General features: G+C 36.0%; 2 long non-coding RNA genes across 4 annotated transcripts; both read left to right on the top strand.

Annotated features, from left to right (window-relative positions):
• The first annotated feature begins 712 nt into the window (after nt 1–712).
• Nucleotides 713–2,407, top strand: LOC116404453. 2 transcript variants are annotated; one of them, XR_004217293.1, is made up of 4 exons: nt 713–1,150; nt 1,397–1,506; nt 1,730–1,849; nt 2,295–2,407. It is a non-coding gene; the product is annotated as an uncharacterized LOC116404453 (long non-coding RNA). The 2 variants fall into 2 exon arrangements; XR_004217292.1 differs by lacking the exon at nt 2,295–2,407 and having other exon boundaries at nt 716–1,150; nt 1,730–1,926.
• A 7,563-nt stretch (nt 2,408–9,970) lies between these two features.
• LOC116404416 lies at nt 9,971–13,374 on the top strand. Of its 2 annotated transcripts, none has more exons than XR_004217266.1 (3): nt 9,971–10,185; nt 10,610–10,844; nt 13,325–13,374. It is a non-coding gene; the product is annotated as an uncharacterized LOC116404416 (long non-coding RNA). The 2 variants fall into 2 exon arrangements; XR_004217267.1 differs by lacking the exon at nt 13,325–13,374 and adding an exon at nt 11,380–12,641.
• Nucleotides 13,375–18,584: the final 5,210 nt, after the last annotated feature.

Here is an 18,584-nt window from a genome sequence, read left to right as displayed (position 1 = left end):
AATATCTTTTAAAAATTGTAAATGTAGCAAAATATATTTGTGATAGATTTATATCGTTAATAGACTCTTATGGCTTATAAGCGAATGACATATGTGATTTAAAATAACTGCAGCAATTAGTTTAAAATGTTGTTATATATCTACGAATTTCTTAATTGTTATATTCATTTGTCATTAGTTGTATTTAAAAGGGATGACCAGAAAAACATTAAAACAAGAGGTTTACTTTTGATAAAAGAAAATTTTAAATTTAAATTGCTAAAATAGCAAAATGTCCATGTCTAAGTGAAAAACTTGCATCCCAAATAAAATTATTCAACAATAATCACGGTCGAACTCAAACTCCCAAAATTCATTTTGGATTAGGTTTATTTTTGACAACAATAAAAAAATTGAGGTGCGGAACAATGATATTATAAATGCCAAAGAGTAGTTAAGATGCAAAATATAAATTTATATTTGCAATATTAGGTCAAAATGAATGATAATTTAGTTAGATTTTTGTCAAATAAATAAAAATGTGAACCATACTAAAAGCAAATATAGATGCTTTTTTATTATTGAATTTTCATAGAATAAATAATAAAAAAAAGTAAAAAATATTTGCCTTTTAACTTTTTCTTTTTTAATTTTCATAGAAAATATTTAATCCAAAAATTAAATAACCTCAACGGTCAATTTTCTTTTCCCTCTTCTTCAACCTCAACGGTCTCTTTTATTTCAAATTTCTTTCCCCTTTTTCTTCTCCATCGGTTTACTCTGCCTCTCATCTCCCCTTCTCTTCTTCGTCTTCCTCAAACCCTGCGATTTCCTATCTCTCAAATTCCGTTTCGCTCTTCCTATACCTCCAAAATTTCGCTCTTCCTCTCTAACGTGAAGCAGCCAAGAAACTCTATCTTGCGACATACCCATCTCGTCGATCCACCACTTTCTTCTTCTTCTAGCCTTAACGGTGCCGAAATCAAGGGCCGCAGACCCACTCGGAAACCCAAGTCTTCCAAAGAAAATTCTCCACCCTCAGATCGGTTTTCGATTCCAAATCCTGAAGAGCCCGCTTCCACCTAGGCCTCCCTCTTCTAACCCGACCGTTCCTGAGAGTTCGCTATCACATACTGCTTTTTTTACCTGTGTTGTTGAATCCCGATCCAAGGTAATGCTAAAATAATGTTGCTAATATCTGGAATATGGTATTACTGAATTTAGTAAAATAAATAAATAAAAGAAGTATACCTGTAACAACTAACAGTTGTGAGCACTGTCGGAAAAAGGCAATGAATTTGTAAATCGAAGTGCAGATAGTTCTGTTGTTTAGGATGGAAAAGCATGAGTATCACGTTTCTATATTCAACGGACTGGTACTTGTAAAATTTAGGCTCATAATCATTTTATTATGCAGAGACTGGCAGATGGTTTAAGTAGCTGGTTCCGGAGGCAGAAGCTAACAGGTGCAGCTGGGGAGCGCTTGAAGGAAGCACGCAATATCAACCGATCACTCTCACAACTCGGGTAACCGATCAAAACTATTGGGAGATATTTCAAATTTCATTTAAGCAGTGATCTTTCCAATGATTTTTTTCTTTATTTATTTTGTAATGTCAATTAGTTGGCTAATTATTTATCAGAATGCTTGTTGATATCGCTGCATGTTTTATTTTGTAATGTTTGTACTTTTTAGTTGTGATTTGTGAATATGCTAGGATTGATTTGATTTGCTCTTCTGACTGTTAAGATCGGAATGATGTTGCTCATCTGAAAGAAGGCAGCATCATGTGCTTGAAGACTTGTAGAGTATGGAGAGTGAATGGTCAAATTTGAGGAATCGTATCTGCTAGCTTTGTAGTCCAAACAGGTTGTCTGGCTAACTTTCTTTTTCTCATTTTCAACCAATTAGGATAGCTGTCATGTTTTTTTGAATTCCTTGCCATTCTTGAGTAGTAACTTCGCATTTGTTTATTAAAAGGTTTTAATTAAGATTATGGTGTTCATAACTTTGTAGTCACACTAAATAACTTAAAAGAGTTAGTTTGACAGTTGACAAACATGATAGTAATGTGATAGTGAGTGCAAGGGTAAAAAGAGTTGCTTCTGTTGGGTTAAAGTGATGTTTGTGTTTTTTAGTGTGATGTGTTTTGTTTTCAAGTTCGTTAGTAGACGTATTACTTAATTTGAAAATTTTGATACATAGCCAGTGTAGGGGAAGATGAATGGAGGGTGCTATTAGACTAGTTAAGACTTATATGTATCCTAATTTTTAGTAAATATATAAAATTGAGAGAATTTCCTTTGATTTTCAGGAACAAGGATGAATAATCAAAGAAAAAGGAATGAAAAGGTTTATCCATGCAAGCTTCAAACCAAAGTCAAGGATGTCGATCCTTCCAGGGGAGTCCATAGTTCCCCCCTTATTTTTTCTCCATTTACTTTGATTTTCAAAAGCTTTTAGGACAAAAAAAGCAATTTTTTTGAGTAGGTTGTGGGTAATGGCTTGCTTAGCTTGCATGTTTAGTGTAAACTTGGGGGTTCAAATTTTGCCCAAATTTCAAAAATTTTCAGAATTCTTTCCATACAATAATGAGCATTATACCTTCTTAGCTTAATTAGATCTTGCATAAAAAGCATGATTGGCAACCCTTGAGCACTGAGCTCGGGTTTTATGATGTGAAATTCTGAATTTTGATGAGTATATGTGCTGAAATTTGAGCATAAGCTGCTGTCTTTTTTGTTTTAAGCTCCTTTTAGCTATTTCTTATTGAGATGTGAATGCATGATTGAGAAAATGGTATGTGTGTTGTGAATGCTTGATTGCATGTATAATAAATAAGTGCATGGATACTTTTCTAGCTTTGTCTTCCTTTGTTGCTTTGTCGTGACTTACCTATGATGCACTTAGTCCAAACCTAGCCTAGATAGAGTAAAAAAGGATAGGAGGCACTCTTTAGAAACTGGGATGGTTTTAACAAATTTGTCTTGTCAAACATGAGTTAGAAGCCTCTTGTCTAGCCACAATGAACTAAATCCCTTTAGAAAAGGGTCGACATTAACAAAACTTATTGTCACTTCGAAGGGAGCAATCAAACTTAATTAGTAACTAAATGTAGAACCATAGAAAGGTTAGCCCACCGGTTCTAGCAAGGCCTAGTTACCACATTGCATACCAAAGAAAAAAAGAGAGACTTGACAATGCAAAACATAAAACAGTAAGACAATCAAGAGCTATAAAAAAAATCAAACAACATATCCAATATACATTAGAAAAAGCCCATAAAAAATGGGGGAAAACTTCACTTTTGGCCTAACCAAAACCAGACCACCTACTCTTAGCGTTCTAAACATAGCATCGAGTTTGATGAGGGCTTTGAAAAGAGGAGGAATCCTCCCCGATCCACATTAGGGGGAAAACAAGGCTTGTTGTCACTCCGAAGGGAGCAGTCAAACTTAGCATTGAGTTTGACGAGGGCTTTGAAAAGAGGAGGAATCCTCCCCGTTCCATAGTAGGGGGAAAACGAGGCTTGTTGTCACTCCGAAGGGAGCAGTCAAACTTAGAAACTAAGTTTAGAACCATAGAAAGGTTAGCCCACCGGTTCTAGCAAGACCTTGTTACCACATTGCATACCAAAGAAACAAAAGAGAGACTTGCAATGCAAAACGTAAAAAGGTTAGACAATCAAGAGCTATAAAAAAACAAACAACACATGCAATATACATCAGAAAAATCCCATAAAAAAGCAAAGAGCCAACTTGGTTTGGTCAGTAAGACAATCGAGTTGCTGTCTTTGACTGGTCTATTTCATTTCAGCTTTCAATATCAGGTTCACTGGACAGCTTGGATGTTGATGAGCTACGGACACATACTACTTATTCAAGTGGTTATCATAGGGTAAGTTCTATTAAACCCTTTTTTCTATATATGTATTTTTGTTTCTTTTCTTTTCTGCGTAATTGTTTTGCGTAATTGTTTTGCATATTGTGTTCGACAAAATTTTGAAAATTTGAAATCTTGCAAGAAGATTAGTTACAATTAATCTTCCTTTGGAGGTTGAACAATTCTTGGTTTAGGATATCGAATACTAGATTTATTGTAGTGCAATCGGAATTTCATAATTGTAGATGATGTTGGAAGATCTCACCCGGGTAATTGGGAGATGGTTTTTGAAGTCTTTGGAGTTTAGGGAGTTGGTCATCGTTTAGATTCTTTTTAATATTTTTCAATTAATTTCGAATTCATACAATGTATATGCCTGTATTAGTGTTTGAAACTGGGTGATAAATTGATTACCATTATTCAGACTTCTAGTCCTCTCTTATGTTTCTATGACTATGAAAACAAACTTTGGACTTGTATTGTTTGTAATGCTCTGTTTGGTCAGGCACAACCATGATCAAGAAATTTGTGATAGGAAACGGAGAAATATCTTCACTTTTTTAATGATGTTCTTTTATGCTTCTGCTGGATTGAAAAACCAAATGTGGGAACTTCAGAATTTGAATTTTTAGATGTTTTGGGAAGTTATCAAAAGTTTCTCAGTGGAAAACCAAAATAAATTTCTGAAGTGAGTATTTTCATTACACATCAGTTGGTTACTTCTTGTCTCAAGTTGGCTTAAAGAAAAACTGAACTTCAGAAATATAACAATTGTATCTTGCTTTTTTCATTAGGTTTGTAACTGGTTACTCTCGAGGACCACTTCGTATCCTCATTATTCTTAATTATTTGTTTTGGTTTCCCTTAAGGGGATAAGTTGGTTCCTTCTAGAGCTTAAACTAATTTATCCTGCTAGCAAAAATCATGTGAAAAAGTAACTCCCTTCTAGAGCTTAAACTAATTTATCCTGCTAGCAAAAATCATGTGAAAAAGTAACTCAGTATGAGACAAGGTACATTTCTGACTAGTACTTTATTGTGCAGAGACTGGCAGATGGTTTAAGTAGCTTTAAAACAAGTAGAATAAATCTTATTGATTTACCTGGTTCCGGAGGCAGAAGCTAACAGGTGCAGCTGGGGAGCGCTTGAAGGAAGCACGCAATATCAACCGATCACTCTCACAACTCGGGCAACCGATCAAAACTATTGGGAGATATTTCAAATTTCATTTAAGCAGTGATCTTTCCAATGATTTTTTTCTTTATTTATTTTGTAATGTCAATTAATTGGCTAATTATTTATCAGAATGCTTGTTGATATCGCTGCATGTTTTATTTTGTAATGTTTGTACTTTTTAGTTGTGATTTGTGAATATGCTAGGATTGATTTGATTTGCTCTTCTGACTGTTAAGATCGGAATGATGTTGCTCATCTGAAAGTAGGCAGCATCATGTGCTTGAAGACTTGTAGAGTATGGAGAGTGAATGGTCAAATTTGAGGAATCATATCTGCTGGCTTTGTAGTCCAAACAGGTTGTCTTCTTTTTCTCATTTTCAACCAATTAGGATAGCTGTCATGTTTTTTGAATTCCTTGCCATTCTTGAGTAGTAACTTGGCATTTATTTATTAAAAGGTTTTAATTAAGATTATGGTGTTCATAACTTTGTAGTCACACTAAATAACTTAAAAGAGTTAGTTTGACAGTTGACAAATATGATAGTAATGTGATAGTGAGTGCAAGGGTAAAAAGAGTTGCTTCTGTTGGGTTAAAGTGATGTTTGTGTTTTTTAGTGTGATGTGTTTTGTTTTCAAGTTCGTTAGTAGACGTATTACTTAATTGAAAATTTTGATACCATAGCCAGTGTAGGGGAAGATGAATGGAGGGTGCTATTAGACTAGTTAAGACTTATATGTATCTATTTGTGCAATGTCTTTCTTTTAAGTCGTTGGCTACTTTGTAAAGAGAAGAACAAAGTGAACTATGTTATCGTTCTACTCTTTCTACCCCATTTATGTAAAGAAGCAAGAAAACACCTAACAGGCATATCAATTTGCTTAAACATTCAATTGGCCATTTAGTCTTTTGGGATTTAACATTGTGCCATTCTTGTCGTTGCCCTTAAATGTCCTCACAAACTCTTTGTTCTCCCAACAATCATTGAGAAAGATCCCTAGAATTGGAGCCCCATGTCTTTCCTTTTCTCCACGCCGGCCAGAATTTTGCCCACTCTCGAAACAAATTCTTTACAACCCATTTCCAAAAAATTCATTTCACTTTTTGGAAAATCATCGTCTATGCCGAAACCTGCATCTTGGAACTGATTGTTCTCGATCAAGTCCAGTGCTGAACCCCCGAATGGACTGCAAGGATCACGGGTGAAGGTTTATTTCTTTCTTATCGTTGGTTAGAGTTTTTGTTTCGTATTGTACTGCCTTGACTTAATTCCATTATTTTTGAAGAATTTAAAGTTATGGGTTTTGATGATCCTTTCTTAGGAACGTTTTGGCAAGACTGTACACTGCCTATCTGAGTCGGAATCCCACTGCAATATCCATTTTGGAGCTTATTCGATCAGTTCGTGTTGATACAAAATTTTTATGATCATAATGCATTTGGAAATTTTGGGGTATTGTTCTTCGTTCCATTTTTTTTTCTACTTCCAATTTCATTTTCAATATCTGCATATTCATATTATTTATTCTTTCTTATGTATATTGTTTTCTAATGCTCATATGTGGTGCAATGTCTTTCTTTTAAGTCATTGGTTTTTTGGTGAATAGAAAAACAAAGGGAACTATGTCATCGTTCTACTGTTTCTACGACATTTCCATAAAGAAGCAAGCCAGATCAAACATTCTGCCATTCTTTTGGTTGCCCTTAAATCTCCTCACAACCTCTTTGTTCTTCCAACAATCATTAAGAAAAACCCCTGTAAACCGAACCCCATGTCTTCCCTTTTCTCCCCCCGGCCGGAATTTTTCCCACTCTCCACACAAAATCCTCTCAACCTTAATTTTCTTGACTACCCATTTCCAAAATTTTCATTTCCTTGGAAATTCTTTGTCGATACCGAAACCTGCAGCTGGGAATCGATTGTTGTCAATCATGTCCGGTGCTGAACCTCCCAATGGACTGCAAGGATCAAGGGTTAAGGTTTATTCTTTTGTTATCGTTGGTTTGAGTTCTTGTTCTGTTTTTTTCTGCTTTGATTTAATTGCATTGGTTTTGAAGAATTTAACGTCATGGGTTGTGATGCATGTTGATAGCAAGCTGAATCCTTTATTAGGAATGTTTTGTTGAGCATGGAGTCAGTTTATCCGAGTCGGAATCCCACTGCAAAATCTGTTTTGGGGCTTGTTCGATCTGTTCATCATGATACAATTTATTGAGATCATATCGCTTTTAGAACTTCTGGGGTATTTTTCTTCCTCCCATTTCTTCTACTTCCAACTTAATTTTTATTTTATGGATTGATCATTCAATTTCAGCAAACCCACTGGTTATAGTAAAAAACATATTTAAGTTGACAATGGTTAGAAGATATAATATTACATTTACCTCGTCACATCTCTTTGTTCTTCCAACAATCATTAAGAAAAATCCCTGTAAACCGAACCCCATGTATTCCCTTTTCTCCTCACTCGCCAGAATTTTGCCCACTCTCCAAACAAAATCATTCAGCCTTATTTTTGTTCACTACCCATTTCCAAAAATTTCATTTCCCTCTGAAAATCTTTGTCGATGGCCAAACCTGTGGCTGGGAACCGAACGTTCTCGATCATGTCCAGTGCCGAACCTCCCGATGGACTGCAAGGATCAAGGGTTAAGGTTGGTTTTTCTATTTTTGTTGGTTAGAGTTCGTGTTCTGTTTTTTTTTTTACTTTGAGTTAAATCCTTTGTATTTGAAGAAATTAAAGTTATGGGATGTGATGCATGTTGGCAGGGAGCTGATTCCTTAAAAGTTGGTTAGTGTTCTTGTTCTGTTTTTTTTTTTTACCTTGAGTTAGTTACATTGTTTTTTGTAGGGAGCTTAATCCTTTCTTGGGAACGTTTTGGGGAGCATGGAGGCTGTTTATCTGAGTCGGAAGCCCGCTGCAAAATCTGTTTTGGAGTTTGTTCGATCTGTCCATGATGATACAAATTTGTTATGATCATACTGCATTTTGAAGTTTTGGGGTATTTTTCTTCCATTTCTTTTCTTCTTCCAATTTCTGCTTATCTTTTTATTCTTTCTTCTGTTTATTATTTTCTAATGGTCACTTGTTGTGCAATATCTTTCTTTTAAGTCATTGGCTACTTGTTGTGAAATGGTGTCACTTCTTAGGAACGTTTTGGCGAGCATGGATGCTGTTTATTTTAGTTGGACGCCCAATGCAAAATCTGTTTTGGAGTTTGTTCGATCTGTTCGTGATGATACCAATCTGTTATGATCATATTGCATTTTGAAGTTTTGGGTATTTTTCTTTGGTTCTTTTCTACTTCCAATTTCTGCTTATTTTTTATTCTTTCGTATGTATATTATTTTTTAATGGTCACTTGTTGTGCAATGTCTTTCTTTTAAGTCTTTGGCTACTTTATAAAGAGAAGAACAAAGTGAACTATGTTATCGTTCTACTCTTTCTACCCCATTTCCGTAAAGAAGCAAGAAAACAACTAATAGGCAGATCAATCTGCTTAAACATTCAATTGGCCATTTAGTCTTTTGGGTTTTAACATTCTGCCATTCTTGTCGTTGCCCTTAAATCTCCTCACAATGTCTTTGTTAAATCCCTGTAAACCGAACCCCATGTCTTCCCTTTTCTCCCCATCGGCCATAATTTTTCCCACTCCCCAAACAAAATCGTTTCAACCTTATTTTTCTTCACTACTCATTTCCAAAATTTTCATTTCCCTCGGAAATTCTTTGTCGATGTCGAAACCTGCTGCTAGGAATCGATTGTTCTCGATCTTGTCGAGTGCCGAACCTTCCAATGGACTGCAAGGATCAAGGGTTAAGGTTTATTTTTTAGTTATTGTTGTTCTGTTTTTTTCTGATTTGATTTCATTGCATTGTTTTTGAAGAATTTAAAGTTATGGGTTGTGATGATCCTTTCTTAGAAATGGTTTTGCAGTCCTGGAGACTGCTTATGTGAGTCAGAATCACACTGTAAAATCCACTTTGGAGCTTGTTCGATCTTTTGATGGTGATACTAATTGGTTATGATCATATTGCACTTGCAACTTTTAGGGTATTTTTCTTTCATTTCTTTTCTACTTTAAATTTCATTTTCAATTTCTGCAAATTTTTTTAGCTTTTCATATGTATATTGTTTTCCAATGGTCATTTGTTGTGTGGTGTCTTTCTTGTAAGTCATTGGTTACTTTGTAAAGAGAAACACATTATGCACTATGTCATCGTTCTACTCTTTCTGCAACATTTCCATAAAGAAGCAAGAAAACAGCTAGCAGGCAGATCAAACTTCCTTAAATATTCAATTGGCCATTTCGCCTTTTTGGATTTAACATTCTGCATTTGTGTCGTTACCCTTAAATCTCCTCACAATCTCTTTGTTCTTCCAACAATCATTAAGAAAAATCCCTGTAAACCGAACCCCATGTATTCCCTTTTCTCCTCACTCGCCAGAATTTTGCCCACTCTCCAAACAAAATCATTTCAGCCTTACTTTTGTTCACTACCCATTTCCAAAAATTTCATTTCCCTCTGAAAATCTTCGTCGATGGCCAAACCTGTGGCTGGGAACCGAATGTTCTCGATCATGTCCAGTGCTGAACCTCTCGATGGACTGCAAGGATCAAGGGTTAAGGTTGGTTTTTCTATTTTTGTTGGTTAGAGTTCGTGTTCTGTTTTTTTTTTTTTACTTTGAGTTAAATCCTTTGTATTTGAAGAAATTAAAGTTATGGGATGTGGTGCATGTTGGCAGGGAGCTGATTCCTTAGAAGTTGGTTAGTGTTCTTGTTCTGTTTTTTTTTTTTTTTTACCTTGAGTTAGTTACATTTTTTATGAAGAAATGAAAGTTATGGGATGTGATGCATGTTGGTTGGTAGGGAGATGAATCCTTTCTTAGGAACGTTTTGGGGAGCATGGAGGCTGTTTATTTGAGTCGGAAGCCCACTGCAAAATCTGTTTAAGGTTTAGGAGGGTCCTATGTTCAAAAGTTTGCTGGTGTGTATCTTTGTTGGCTCGACATGTTTTTAATTTATGATTGTTGTTGGTGGAGAGAGCGGAAGATGCCGGGGACAGTTTGGAGAAGATCAAGCGGCAGCTGGCCTCTGGGTCTGGTCGGAATTTGTTGCAGGGTCCCCTTCTAAAGCGATCTGAAACAGTAAACTAACGCATTGCAACTCTTTCTGTCTTTCCTTTTGTTTTGAATTGATGGTTACTGCTTAATTGCGCTGCCTTTAGGTCTTCCATTTAAATCGTTCCGACTGTTTTAGTGATATTTGAAGACTTAATTAAATCACCTAGAAGTACTTATTAAGATTAGGACGTCGGGATTTGTGATTTCAAGGAGATTAGAAATGTGAGAAATGCCCATGTTCGTGATCTAACTGTCGGCATATTTGTGTTTATGAATATGGCCGTCGATGTGATAGTATTCTCAGACTGTTTTGTAGTGCGCATATGCAGAATTGTGGTCACGTTTGATCAGCCTTCTATTTTCTGCGTTTCTGTTCTTAGACAGCATTTTTTATGGCAATGAGCCTTCATTGTAGCAAATCTGATTTTCTCTATTACAATGTTTGCAGTTGAGGAAATGGAATGAGCGATGGGTAGTTTTGGACCCAACAACAGGGAAAATGGAGTAACCATACGTCCCATTTACACTGTTTTTGGTCCTTCCTTGCTTGGTTCAATGTAGTAATATGTTGGTGGAAACAGCTCATTTCTAATGCTGCTGCCGATGGTGATGGGGTCAATGGACCTCTGCCAAGAGTGTTCATATCACAAATTGTTGTGGATTAGTTGAGTAAATAAACTCAGGTGCGTTTCACCGAATTCTCGATATGCAGAAATCTGAATATATTTTTTCCTTCTGAAATTTGGCTACAAGCTGTATCTTGGTGCTGCAGTAAGTGTATTGTTAGCGATGTAGTAGGCATAAGGTGGGAATAGGATGCATTTTGTGTTTTATCCATTTAAGTTTTTGGTTTATGCAACAAAACCTTAGCTTGAATTACAACTTCATATCATTTTTCCTACTGCATTCAGTACATAATCAGAAGATACACTGAATGTTCTTGCATTGGGAAGAAGCATGCTGCTTTGGCTGGTTCTCTGGGTTCCTTCACATGGGAAAAGCCTTTGCATTCAGAGTTTGAGCAATTAGCAAGGCTTTTAATCTCCCATGACTCTGAAACTTATGTTATTTAGGTCACCATATTATCGTGGAGAATGAACCAAATTTCATTTCTGAATTGTGATTTCACCAAGAATTTGAAAACAAAAATGCATATTGTTTTCTTTCTGATTCTTTTTTATTGCGTATTATTTTTTATTGGTCATTTACCTCCCACAGATGACATGAATAGCGCCAAACAACTACAAAGAGAACTGCCATACTCCTATAATTGCTGCTAACCTACCTAACTAAGAATATACGACAATCTCGAAAATGTGCCAATGAGAGACATCATCAGATCCAGAGATCAAGTTTGCCAAGAACTACTCATAGTAGAATTTGCAAATATGTGGTGCAAACTGAGCCAAGAATAGACAACTCCAACCTTTTTGGAATAGACGTGGTTATCAACCTTTTGACTCTCTTCTTCTTTTCTTTCCTGACTTGGATTCACTGCCCTGATCATTGGATGAATTTAGTGACTTTCCCTTTGAGTTCTCCATTGTTTTCCCAGAAGTTGATGAATGCTTCACATCTCCACTTTCTTTTTCTTTTGCTTTTGAAGATGTGAACTTAACCTTGGTGGAGAGATTGGTATTATTAGACTTATCGCCTGTTTTGGTAGACTTGCCTTTTGAAACGGGAGTTTTTGGGGTTTCTTGTTTGGACTTCCCCGTCTTCGATACATCTTGCTTGTTGGACTTTGCAACAGCGGCAGGTGTGGATGTCTCATCGTCCTTAGATTTGCTAGTCTTGTTGGATTCGGCATCATCATTCTTCGACTTGCCAGCGATTTTTGGACCTGTGCTACCACGTTTACTTCCAATTTCAAGAGTGCCTTGATCCTTTGATTTACTTCCAATTTTTGGAGGCTGGTTTCAGCACAGGTGTGGTTTCCTTTTTATCATCATCACCTGACAATCTTTTCACGTTTTTTCCAGAAATAGATTTAGCTGATCCCTTCTTTCTCTTGACCTCTGATTGTTTTAAAGAACTCCCCCCACTCTTGCTGGTTCCATCACCCTTCCTAACAGACTGCTTCAATGTCTTAGTTTCAAAATCACTTGTAGTGTCATTAGTTTACATTTACATTTACGTTGAAGATATAATATTACATTTACGTCATTAGTTTTTGGATGAATTGGTGATTTAACATGCTCTAGAGTGGATAGTTTAGGAGGTCTGTTAGACCACCATTGTTATTTTACTTATAATAGAAGAAAGGAAAGTAAGGCACGTTAGTAATCAACACAGTTACTTATTCAAAAGGATGACAGTTATCTAAAACAGGAAGTTAAATGGATGAGAGGGAGATGGGAAAGGGCAGGCAGTTTTTAGTAAAAGGAAGGGCCTGCCAGAATTGTTCTGGTTTTAATTGTAGTATTTTGAATTGTGTTTATTTCTGTTTTGGATTAGGAGGGTTTCTTTGCTTGTTGTTTGTAATTTCTCTGTAATTTTCTTTCTATTGCAACTTTAAGTCTCAAATATCAATATAATAGAAACAGTACATAAGTGTTCTATCAAGGTTGTATGTTCAGAAGTGAGTAGATAGTTGAGGAAGTCCTATGTTCAAAAGTGAGTAGTTTAGGAGGGTCCTATGTTCAAAAGTTTGCTGGTGTGTATCTTTGTTGGCTCAACATGTTTTGAATACATTTTAGGTTAGATTGAGTTTGTTGCACTTGGTTGTCATTTTTGGTCTTGAAATGCTTTTTTCAACCTTTTTGGTAGATTATATGAGTTACGAACCTACATTTAGGATTTGCTAGGTCGTTTTGAAAACTCAAGTAATACCTAGACACGTTTTGAGCACGTTTTAGGTTGGTTTGAACTAAGTTTGTTACACTTACACACTTGGTAGCCATTTTGGGTCTTGTAGTGCTTTTTTCACACTATTGGAACTTTTTTCGTAGGTTATGAGTTACGAACCTACACGTAAGCTGTTTTAGGTCGTTTTGAAAGTTCAAGTGATACTTAGACACATTTTGTTCAAGTGATACTGTTTTAGGTCGTTTTCAAGTGAACTTTTTTCTTCTTGTATTGACTGTTTTACTATTTCTTCATGGTTTGTATTCATGGTATTTATTTTCGTAATGAATCTTTCATGTTCTGGTAAACATTGCAGAAACACATAATTTCAGCAATCTGTCAAAGAGTTGAAGGAGAAAACAGAAGTACTTAAAGGTCACATGAAGACCTAAAAGTTAGGTAATTTTTTGAAAACTTTTTTCTTCGTCTTGCTTAGTTTTAGTGGTATTTGTTAACAGGCTGAGACATACTCTTGTATGCCAAGGCTGGGTGGCCAATTCAATGGATGGCCTGAGATGGTGAAATGACGAGTGTAGAACAAAGTAGACAATCGAGCAGATTTACAAGTAGGAGGATGGTGTTTGGTCTTACTCTAAAGCTACTGCTAGAAAGGTGATTCTCCCTTTATTTACACATGTTATCTATATTTAATTACTGTTTTTATGTGATGGTGAATAAATATTTAAGTCGTTTCAAGTTTTTACATCATGCTTGAGTTAATACATTTCCCAACTCGCACTAATTTTAAAGTTGAGACTAAGTTTGTTGCACTTACACACTTGGTTGCCATTTTGGATTTTGGAGTGCTTTTTCTACATTTTTTGAACTTTTTGGTAGGTTATGAGTTATGAAGTAACACTAAAGCATTATTAGGTCGTTTTTAAAGTTCGAGTGATACTTAAACATTTTTTGAACACCTTTTAGGTTGTTACAAACTAAGTTAGTTTTACATACAGCCATGGTTGCCATTTTGAGTCTTGAAAGATTTTTTTTCACACTTTTTGAAATTTTTGGTAAGTTATGAGTTATAAACTTACACTTAAGCGTTGTTAGGGTGTTTGAAAACTTATACGTGTTTTCAATACTTGTTAGGTTTGTATAGAACTAAGTTCGTTGCACTTACACACTTGACATTTTGGGTTTTGGAGTGTCTTTTTCAAAAATTTTGAACTTTTTGCTAGGTTATGACTTATGAACTTGTATTGAATATTTGTTAGGTCGTTTTGAAAGTTCAAGTGAAACTTAGACACGTTTTGAACTCGTTTTAGGTTGGTTTGAAACTAAGTTTTACACACATTTGATTGACATGTTGGGTCTTGAAGTACTTTTTTCATACTTTTTGAAATTTTGGTAGGTTGTGAGTTACAAACTTACACTTAAGCATTGCTTGGTCGTTTTGAAAATTCAAGTGATACTTACACACGTTTTGAATACATTTTAGGTTAGATTGAGTTTGTTGCACTTGGTTGTCATTTTTGGTCTTGAAATGCTTTTTTCAACCTTTTTGGTAGATTATGAGTTACGAACTTACACTTAGGATTTGCTAGGTCGTTTTGAAAACTCAAGTAATACCTAGACACGTTTTGAGCACATTTTAGGTTGGTTTGAATTAAGTTTGTTGCACTTACACACTCGGTTGCCATTTTGGGTCTTGTAGTGCTTTTTTCACAATATTTGAACTTTTTTCGTAGGTTATGAGTTACGAACCTACACGTAAGCTGTTTTAGGTCGTTTTGAAAGTTCAAGTGAAACTTAGACACGTTTTGAGCATGTTTTAGGTCGTTTCGAGTAAATGGTATGTATGTTGTGATTGTTTGATTGCATGTATAATACCTTATTGAGATGTTAATGCTTGATTGAGAAGCTGATAGAACACCAAGTAATGGTTCTTATTTGTTCATTAAGCAACCAAACTATTACAGAATACAATACTCAAACCAGTCTTGAAAACACAGAACAAATAAGTACTATTACAGACAATAACCAAGTACAAAATAAAACATTCAAACATCAAAAGTAGTTTACGATAATGGAAAACACTTTCTAAGATTAAACTGAACAACTTCTGTAATTCTGCTCTCCAGAAAATACAGCCCCTCCACTTCCAGAAACTGATTAACCAACCCCCATCTTTCCTTCCATCTCTCCCTTTTAACCTCCCCCCTGTAACTAACTGTTGTCCCCACTAAGGTGGTTTCCACTTCCTCCAATTCCATCACCTGTGCACGTGCAATTCCACTTGTCTTTCTTCTGCTATATCGTATTGCAATTGGTGGTCTATCATTACTCTCCCTCTCCAAAGACACCTTGTTCTCAAGGTGGGAAATGAGGAAGCTTTTGTGTAAAATCATCACAATTCTCCCATGTAGCCTCATGAGGTGGTATTCCTTTCCAACTAACAAGCACTTCCCACTTCTTTGTTGCTGGATTTTTAGGATAGCCAAAATTGTCTGCTGGTAGTAACTCTTGAAATGTAGGAACATCATCAATTCCATATAGTTCGGTAAATGTCATTCCTCCCTCCATAGCTCGACATTTTGTCAAGAAACCGTAATCAGATGGTGTCCATTTCTCCATCATGTGTTACAGACTCACTCTAGTCTTTGTCAAACTCGGGTCACCCCTTATAACAACATTCTTTTCATTTTGTATGAAAATTAAAGTGAGTTTCCGCCAATCCACTTCAGTTACCCCAACGTGTGCAGCCATTGCATTCCAAGGATGACATCATGATAGAACACTGATGTAGTGTTTCTATTATATTGACAATTCAAACACAACTTACAACATAAGCAAACCGTGAACCTCAGAAAATGAGTCACGTTACATATAATTCACAAACATCAAACAAAGAAAACCTCCTAATCCAAAATTCCAAACAACAAAATACTAATAAGCAAACCAGAATATAGAACACCAATCTTCTGCTTCCCCTGTCTTTCAAGGAGTATTGCAGACCTTTTCCTTCAATCCAAAAACTCACTTTAACAAAGAGGCAGCCACATTTTCAGGTATAGAAAATAAAGTAGGTAGTATGTAGGAAGGCTAACCAGAACTGAGTTGCATAAGGTTTGTCTTCCGCCTCTAGAGATGTTATATCTTTTCCACCTTTCAAGTTTCTTGTGAATTCGATCAATGACTGGTTGCCAAAAAGACTTTTGTCGAGGGTAGCCTCCCAAAAGGAGACCTAAATATATAATCGGAAGCTTTTCTACCTTGCACCCTATCAGATTTGTTGTTTGAAACAAATCTTCCTCTCCCACATTAACGCCGCTAAGGGCTGATTTTTCCCAGTTTACTTTCTGCCCCAAACACCATTCGAATAAACTAATGACGTTTTAAAGTTTAAGGAGCATCTTCACATCATACTTACAAAAGAGAAGAGTATCATCGACAAATTGAAGCAAAGGGAGGTGGATCAAGTCTTTGCCAACAAGGAAACCTTCAAACTGGCTGTTAATATGAAGCTTGTTTATGATTTCTCCTAAAACCTCACTTACTAGGAGGAATAAAAAGGGGGAGAGGGGGTCCCCTTGGCGGATACCTCTAGATGCTGTTATCCGGCCTCTAGGCTTACCATTGATGAAGATTGAATACTTTGGAATTTTTAGGCAGCCCATTATCCATGATGTCCATTTTGAACTAAACTTTTTCAAAGATAAATTTTTTTCTAAAAAGTTCCAATTCACCCTATCGAAGGCTTTTTCCAAGTCAAGTTTTAAAATCCATCCTTTTTTCCATTTTGCCCTATAATCTTCCACGGCCTCGTTAGCAATTAATATTGGGTCAAGAATTTGCCTACCTTCAATAAAGGCGCTTTGAGTGGGGCTTATAATTGCATCCATAACTTGTTTTAGACGTTCAGATAAAACCTTTGCAACGACCTTGTATGCTAACGTAGTAAGGCTGATTGGACGGAAATCCTTGACTAGAGTCACATTCTCTTTTTTCTGCACTAAACAAATAAAGTTTTCTTGGATGCAAGCATTTAATCTTCTATTTCTGTGGAAATCAGACATTAGTGATTTGAAGATATCCTTGAAAATAGACCATTGGGTGATTAGGAACTTCACTGTGAAGCCATCCGGGCCCGGAGCTTTATTGTTGCCAAAGTGCCTTTAATGCCTTAAAGATCTCCTCCACTGAAAATTGGGTAACAAGAGCGCTCATTCTGAATTGAGGAAACACAAGACCAATTACTGTTAATAGGGATGAATCTGTCCCCCGGAATTCTGGTATAAAGTGACTCAAAAAAATTCCAGCACAAGCCCTTTCAATGTCGCGGAATGAAGTCGAGACAACCCCATCAATCATTTTTTAATTCAGTTATGAGGTTCCTTCTTTTTTTCGCATTTAGAAACCGGTGGAAGAAGCCCGTATTCTCATCACCCAAAGAAAGCCAATTGAGTTTACTCTTCTGAATAAAATTACGCTCTTCGTTTTGATAAATACTAAGTAATTCCGCTTGCAAAGCAGCTCTAGAATTCAACTCTTCTTGATTTAATCCAATCAAACTCAGCCACAGAATCATATTTTTCTAATTTTGACATCAAGGATTTCTCTGTTTTTTTTTTACCTTAGCTTGCGCAGCAATATTCCAAGCTTTTTACTGCCAATTTAACTGATCTCAACTGCCTCATGAAGAATGAAACCAGCCCATCCCTGGAAGTTAGAGTTGCTCACTGTTTCAACAATAATCTGATTAGAATCACTGGACACCAACCAGCTGTTACAAAACCGAAAAGGAGAGGGACCCCAAAGAAAAGAACCAGCCTCCAAGAATAAAGGAAAGTGATCCGAGAAGATGCGTGCTTTTCGAGAAACCCGAGAATTTTCAAAACAAATATCCCACATCTGATTTATGAAGAATCTGTCTAATAATGATCTTCAAGGAGAATTACCATCTCTAGACCAAGTGAACCTTCCATTTTGCAATGGAATTTCCATGAGAGAAACCACTATCTGATCGTAATTCTAATTATTTACTTGGCCTTGTTTCTTTGTAGGCAGTGATGGAAAATACCAGAGCAAATGATATACACAAGCGAGTTCCCTTTTTAGTACCGTTTACTAGCAGGGTTAAGATTTTCACTGTAAGCAAGTTATTTTTTTTGGTTTCCTTATCCACAATATTGAATTTCTTGGATGACTGTTAGTTATAGAAATATGTAAGATATTTTTTATTTATGGTTACTTTCTCTATAACTCATTTCACAGACACAACTAGCAGCAGCTAGGCAAAGGAATGGATCTCTTGCTGTTTTTGCCAGAAAACCGGTTTAGAATTCGACGAAATCATATATTGGAAGATGCTTTCAGTCAGATGAGTGCATTGTCTGAAGTTGATCTTCGAGGATCGGTAATTTCAGACTTCCATGATTTATGAAAAATGAAATTGTTATCTTACTTTTTTCTATCTTTTTCTTTGCCCTCGTGAAAACGACCCCTTCCCTCTTCTGCATCCTATAGTTGCAGAGTTACTTGTAATTGTTTATTAGTTTTTTCTTGTTTGTGTTGGGTCAATTGCTTCACTTTTCTGCATGCAGATACGTGTGTCTTTTGTTAATGAATTTTGG

Source organism: Cucumis sativus, chromosome 6 (assembly GCF_000004075.3).
Source record: "Cucumis sativus cultivar 9930 chromosome 6, Cucumber_9930_V3, whole genome shotgun sequence".
In the NCBI taxonomy this organism is placed as follows: domain Eukaryota; kingdom Viridiplantae; phylum Streptophyta; class Magnoliopsida; order Cucurbitales; family Cucurbitaceae; genus Cucumis; species Cucumis sativus.
Note: the sequence above shows the minus strand (reverse complement) of the source record. Positions and strands in the feature narration are given on the sequence as shown.